The sequence below is a fragment of the Thunnus albacares genome, chromosome 1, assembly GCF_914725855.1.
Source record: "Thunnus albacares chromosome 1, fThuAlb1.1, whole genome shotgun sequence".
NCBI classification, from domain to species: Eukaryota; Metazoa; Chordata; class Actinopteri; order Scombriformes; family Scombridae; genus Thunnus; species Thunnus albacares.
In genome coordinates, this window is record NC_058106.1 from 17633488 (window position 1) to 17641010 (window position 7523).

The window sequence follows — 7523 nt, forward strand, 5'->3', positions numbered from 1 at the left end:
TGTGTGTGTGTGTGTGTGTGTGTGTGTGTGAGAGAGAGAGAGAGAGTGTGTGTTTTTGCCTCCCTTTTCTCTTTCTTTTTTCATCTCACTCCCTCACAATGTTTTTCCTCTTTCCTTCTTTCTCTTCTTTTCTCCCTTCCTCTATCTCTGCCCCCCTTCTCCCTCTCACCTTCCCCCAACCCTTCACTTTTTCTTAGTTCCCTCTCTTTTTTCATAGCCTTTCTCACCCATCTCATTCATTTCCTCTTCCTTTCTTTTCCCCAATTTCTTCACTTCCTCTCCACAACTTTATGACTCCATCTCTTTCTTTCTCTCCTCCTCCCTCCTTCTTTCTTCCCTCTTCTCTGTTTTACCTCTTTTTTTCTATTTTTCTACTTTGGTATGTCACCTTCTTTCATTCACACATCCCTCTTTCTCCTGTCTGTTTCTTGTTCCTATTCACTCTTGTCTTCCTTTTCTATCCACCTCTTTCCTAAAATTGGTCTTTTCTCCCTAAAATAATTTTCTTCTCATTTCTCTTTTCATCCCTCTTTTCCCTCTCCTTTGAAACCTCTCTCTCCCTCATTTCTTCCTTCCCTTCTTCACCTGTTTTTTCCTGTTCTCCTCCTCCTCTTTCCTCCTCTTTTTGTCTCCCCCCACCTTTCCTCTCACTCCTCTTTACTCCTTCTCTCCTCCTTTTTCCTTTCTTGAAATCTCTCTCTCCACCTCTTCTCACCTCACTTAGTTTTTCCTGAAGTCTTCCTGCCATCCTTCTTCCATTATTCCTTCTATCTTTGTCTCTTTCTAGAAATCATCCTCTCTTTTATCCCTCCTCCCCCCTTTTCTCCTTTTCCTGATATCCCTCTCTCCTTCCTCGTGCCTCTTTCCTTTCATCCATCACTCCTTGCTCCACCTCCCCTTGTCTTCCTTGACATTGTTCTTTTCTCCTACCTATCTCCTTTTATACTTCTCTCCTCCCCCTACTTTTCCTGAAATGTCTCTCTTTCTCCCCCCTCCATCTCGTCTACATCATTTTCCCTCCCTTTCTCCTTCTTTCTCTCCATTGCCGGATTTCCTCTTTCAATCCCTCTCTTTTCTCCCGCCTCCATCCACTCTTTCTCCCCCCCTCTCCGCTTTTCCTTCCTTCCTCACTATCCTCCACTTTTCCTCCTTCTCCTCTACTTCTCTGACTACTCTCTCTTTCTCCCCCCCCTCTCTCTTTGCGTCTGTCTCTCTCTCCCATGCTGCCTCTCTCTCCCTCTCTCTCTCTCCCCCCTCTCTCCCTCTCTCAGTCGTCGCTTGCTCGCTGTGCTGTGCGGACCTACCAACCATCTCTCTCCTCTCCTTCACTGAATCTCTTCATCTCTCTGTCTCTCTCTGCTCCGGTCCTCCGGTCTCTGCTATGACCGCTCACACCAGTGGCGTGTTGCCCGATCTCAGACCGTCAACCCGTCACCGGTTATCCTGTCCAAACGTTAACATGGACATGTGTGTGTGGGATATCCGTGATTGATTTACGGTTGTATGTAGCCTATTTTTTTCTTTTAGTTTTTTCTTATATAAAAACGAAAGAAAAAGGAGGAGGGGGGGCGGCCGTCCTCTTTTACCCCCCTCCGCTTCCTTCAGCCAAGCAGAGCGGCAAGGTGGGGAGAAGGCTTTAAAATTAAGCCAGCTTGGATTTATTTAACAGCAAAATGACGGATTTGGGAGCGCCGGAGATGCTGCTGATGAGGAGGAGGCTGAATGTGAAGAAAACGGGCAGGCTAAGACGCGACCTCCCGCTTCTCCTCCTGCTGGGGCTCCTCGTCGGGGATTTCTCCCCGTCCAAGGGTGAGTTTTGGAGGTTTTCGATTTGTGTATGTGTGTGTATGTATGTTTGTGTGCGTGCGTGCCCGCGCGCTTGCGTATGTATAGGCTACGTAGCCTATGTGTGTGCGCGTGTGTCGGAGGGGATCAGAATATTCGCAGGTCGGTGTTTTTGCTTGTGTGCGCGCGCGAGAGTGAGATGGAAAGAAAGGTGGTTAATTGGTACCGCTCTCTTGCTGCGGACGTTTGTGTGTGTGTGTGTGTGTGTGTGTGTGTGTGTGTGTACGAGAGAGAGGGAGAGAGTTACGTGAATATGTGTGTGTGATGCGCACGCTGGCAGCTCTGGGTGCGTGTGTCCTTTTTGTGTGTGCGTGTTTGAGATACCGAGAGAGATAAAGAGTGTAAAAGAGAGAATGAGAGCTTGCCTCCGTATGTGCACGCGCAGGATTTGTGTGCGTGGTTGTGTGTGCGCGTGTCTGTGCGTGAGAGAGAGTGTGCAGCAGCAGTACCCACCAACTTGTGCACAACATTACATCTGGAGAACATGCTCATTTTTTGGGCCTCCATGCTGTGCAGATTCTTCTAAATAAACAGAACTAGTTCAAAAATAAATCATTGATCATTTAAACCAGAGACATAGGATTTGATACAGACACAGTTGGTTTAAGACAAATCTTGGCTCAAGGAACTAAATAACCTGTGTTAGTGTCTCCAAAATTAGCAGAGACTCACAGAGAGAGGGAGAGATGGGGTGAAATTTCATCTGCAGGGCATACAGAGAGGAAATCCCATGCTCACAGTGAAACATGATTTTGTGGAGTCACACTCACACAGAGGAGCAGTTGTCTCAGTGGTTGTTGGATTGATGCTGTGTGTCAGCAGCCCAGCAGGTCTATGCTGGTGGTAATTTTGTGATCGAGATGCATTATGAGGAGGTTGATGATGCTGTTCAGGCAGATAGATGGATAGATAGATGGATAGATAGATAGATAGAGAAGAAAGTGTTAACATTTTCCTCCTTTGGTGGGAGCGTTACTGTTACTCTGTTTATCAATAGCTTCTCTGTGTGCACTTCTCCTCCCTCTCTCTTTCTCAGTGCCTGTCCCTGTGTATTTCCCACTCAGTCTCTCCCTCTCTCATACACATACACACATTTTTCAGATTTTTTCCCGCTTTGCCACAAAGAAGAAAATGGTTTATAGCAGTCCTAAAATTTCTGATAATCGTATGTGTGCGTTTTGTTCCTGTGTATTTTCTATGCTTTTTCCTTACCATGGATGTATCGTTGGCTGTTACATAGTGTGCCTTTTATATTCCGTGTGTGTGTGTGTGTGTGTGTGTGTTTGATGGTGTTATCTTTATCTGTATTCCCCTGCCATACACGCAGGCTGTCAACCTGGAAATAAAGGGATTTAAGTGAAAGCGTGATTGTGTGAGAATTGTGCATGTTGATGAATATGATGATGGTACGTTTAAGCGGTTTATGATTGAAGCAACCGCTGCTTATCATCTACGATTTATCTCCAATCTGTGTGTGTGTGTGTGTGTGTGTGTGTGCGTGTGCGCGCATGTTTCCACATATGTTTCCTTCAATTTTTATCAGCTATTTTTTTTCCAGATTGATTTTTTTTCACCATCATAAGCTTGTTTTATAATGACAGAATGTATGACGGCGGCTTCTATATTAAGCTCTTCTTCTCAGTTTAAACAAACGCATGTAAAACATTGAACATATGATTTCCCCGTTGGATCCTTCATTAAAGAGACCCTGAACGTGGCTACAAACGAAGCTTTTCGGTCTGCGGGGGGACCAGCAGCTACATTTAGTAATTGAAGAGTTAAACACACACACACACATGACAGAGCAAAAGAAAATTAAAGGGCAGACAGACATCTGGAAAGACAGACGGAGGGCGGCAAATAATTTATTTTGTCAAACCCCAAACCCCAGATGGTTGCCAGCCTTTTAAATGTGATGTCGCACTTTAAATTCCAACACACAACTAATTATTGATTGTCTGGAAATGTCACTTAAAAATGTCATAAAAAGTCAGGTATCTTAAGACATGAAGTGAAGTGCAAATAAAAGACCCACGCAGCATAAAGAGGGGGAAAAGGTTTGGAGAGGAAGTTGATTAAACAGAATTTTTTATGACACTGGTGATTATCTTTATTTAATAATAGCAGCTTGGTCAAAAGGTAAAAAAAAAAAAAAATCTCAGTTTAGTACAATATAATTAGGTCATATAATTGCTCATGTTTAGTTATTCTTGTACTAATCACCACATTAAACTGGTTGTTTCTGTAATTACCACTTGTACTAAGTACATAATAATAATAATAGGAAGAGGAAGAATACTATCAAAACCATCTTGGAGATTAATGCCCTTGATTAACAAATTTAGCCTACAGTAAGTGAGAGGCCTAATTCATAATTAAAGACACAACCAGGAATGCATTTTAAAATCTCAATTTTGGATTTGAGTATATAATAAATATTATGTTAATAGTTGGTGAACATCTTCCACTTATTGAATGGCTGTGTAACAACTCACAGACATTCGTAGTCTGTCATACTCTAGTATTTACCATCTTTACACACACTTAGCTGCCAAACTCTGTTTTTTAAAAAAAATTTTTTATTTTTTTTTAAATCAAAACCTCAGACAGAGAGAAAACATAAATTCAGCCCATTCATCAACAGGTTGTTTCAGCCAAGAAACGTCCAAATGTCCAACTGTGATGATAATTCCCATAAAACGAAGCTAGTGCTTATATAAATGATATATTGTTAACTACACTCTAGAGGAGACTGTACAAAAGACATTTCTGGCACACTTTCTCTCTCTCTCTCTCACACACATGGTTGAGAATAACATGTCTGAGAACTTGATCTTAGACTCCCACTGGGACTATGAAGCTCTTGTTTAATCACTCACACGCACACATACACACACACATATACACGTACATATACACGCACACATACAACTACAGAAATAAACACACTCACAGTGACAAACAGGACATTCTAGTGACTTATTTTCATCCCCCTTTCAAAGTGAGTACTGATTAAATGTCTCTGTTTTCACAGATTTTTAAAATGTTTTTATTCTTACGAGGACATTTAGACCCGAATGCACACGCACACATACACACACACACCAGTGGCGGCTGGTGACTCAAAAAATTGGGGAGGACAGGAGGAAAACCAACATGGAATCTTACAACAAACCGCATCAAACTATATCATTGTCCCACCTGATGAAATCGGAGGGGTGGGGGGCAATTTTATATGCCAATAAAACAATTTGCTTGAGTGGTGAAAAGGCTGCTTCTTTAAAGACATTTAGCATATACATATTGTCTCTAAACAAAGAAGAGCTCATTTTAGCCACGGAGTGGATCAAATGTGTCATTTTACCAACAAAGTGAAATTCAAATTTATAGTATTGTTCTTTGTGACAACAAATTTATGTTCTCATCAAAAACAGACAACATATCACATGATTTACATGTGTTTCCTATATATTTTCTTAGTATACAGAAATATATAAAGTAGCACAAAGCTTATAATGTGATACAGGTACAGATCAGTGCTGAATACAAGAAAGACTGAACACTAAAAACATTCACAGACCTAAAAGTGTTGGTTCACATCAGAAAGTATTAATGCATGTATCAAATACATGACTTACACACTCTGATCTATGTGCATGACATACAAAATATAGTCTACAAAGTTGACATGTTAACACTAGGGGTGTTAACATGAACACAAAACTCACAGTTCGGATTGTATCACAGATTTGAGTCACGGATCAGATAATTATTAGGATCAGCGAAAAAAAAGGGGGAGACAAATATAACTTACATTAAACAGCAGGTAAACATAACTCAAATGTCACATCGGACCCGTTAGATGCTGGTTTGATCGTTGCTCTTCAAAATCCCTGTTAACGTTAGCGACATGCTGTCTGTCCATGACTTGTACTTACAGCAGTTTGTTTACTTTGTCTTAAATGAGACCTTAAATTTTGCAATTAATGCGCAGTTCATATGCCCGCCGAACTGTGGGGGGCGATCCATATGGATCACGGATCAACTACGATCAGTTACACCACTAGTTAACACTTGTTATTCCAGTTACTTTAAGCTTATTACTCAATATACAGCTCATCTTAAAAACGAACTAAAGAAACTGTCAGAAGCAAGCAGCCAGACCTCCTGCACTCATTCACTAATCACACAACATCAACAGGTGACTGAACAACCACTCAATTAAAAACAATGAATGAGTGAGTCCAGACAGCTCACTGTAACTTCAACAAGCAAACTAACGTTACCCACAACATATTATATTATCTCTGCTGCATTCTTGTTAAGGAGATAAATTCACACAACAGCCACACAGAGACATTTAACCATCAGAGATGAAATTAGCGACCAAAGAGACAGTGAGAGAGAAGCTGTATCTGACTGTTATCTGACGTCTTCTTCTCTCTATCATGGAGATGAAGTATTCATGTCATAATGTCCATTTGTGACTGTTGGTCATCTTGTTTGTTAGTTTACAGAACTTCATGGCTGCTGCTTAACCAGTCTGATATCATTAGCAACAGTGACAAACAAGCTAACTCTCCTGGTTGCTTCTCTCTCCAGCCTCCCCGGCAGTGTCCTGCTGCTGCTGCGCTGCACAATCCAGATCATTTCTCCCGCTAGCTTAACAACAGTCCTTAACAGTCCTTCCATGGATGTATAAAGAGTCCCTCAGGCTGTTACAACAAGCCAGCTGTTGCATTGGCTAACGCAAGGAGCTATCTACTGCTGCTACTCTGCCTTACAGTGGAGAGAATTAAAGATGAAATCTGGAAACTATCATTGGACCAACTTGATGTCAATATTGTATTCTGGTTGTTGATTGGTTAGAGAGGACAGCCTTCCTTGGAGCGTCATTTAATGTGTCATGGCCAATCACAGATTAGCATGAAAAAAAATTAAATTAAGTCCAATGTAAGAGATCCCGCCCTGTGGAGGTCAGCAGGCACCTGTCCTCCCCTGTCCCCCACTCCACCTCCACCAATTGCCCCCCACCCCCCGCCCCCCCCCCTCCACTTCACACACTGCCCTTTCTCCTCCCGCCCTGCAGGTGTCGCTGTTGAAGCATTTTAAACAGAATTTTAGTAATGTTTTTTTTCCAAAGAAGAGAGAAAAAATACTTTATAAATAATATTGAGATTTGTAATGGTTTACTTCAACCAAATATTCTTTTTTATATTTTGATCTCCCTTTTGCCTCTCAAAAAATAGAAGAGGATCAACCTCTTCTGCCTCTATGGACCAGCCTCCACTGACACACACACACGTACAAGTACATGCACATGGTGACAATTAACTGACATTGAATCAATGCCAAACAACAAGATATTGGAACTAGCTGTCTGTCCCTCTGCCTGGCATACTAATATCACACACACACAAACACACACATACACACACATACACACACACACACTGTTCCTGTGGATGAGCTAATTAAAACAGAGCTATGTGCCCAATCCAAATTCACTGTAGGTACACAAAACAGAGGGAATTAGACATACAGAAGAGGTGTGAATACTGAGTCAAATACACGTTTTAATACACATTAAACAGAGACAGAAAGCATAAGGAAATGCAAAAAAAACCAAAAAACTTTGTTTATCTCAAACTTGGATGAAAAACTATTTTTAAAAGACT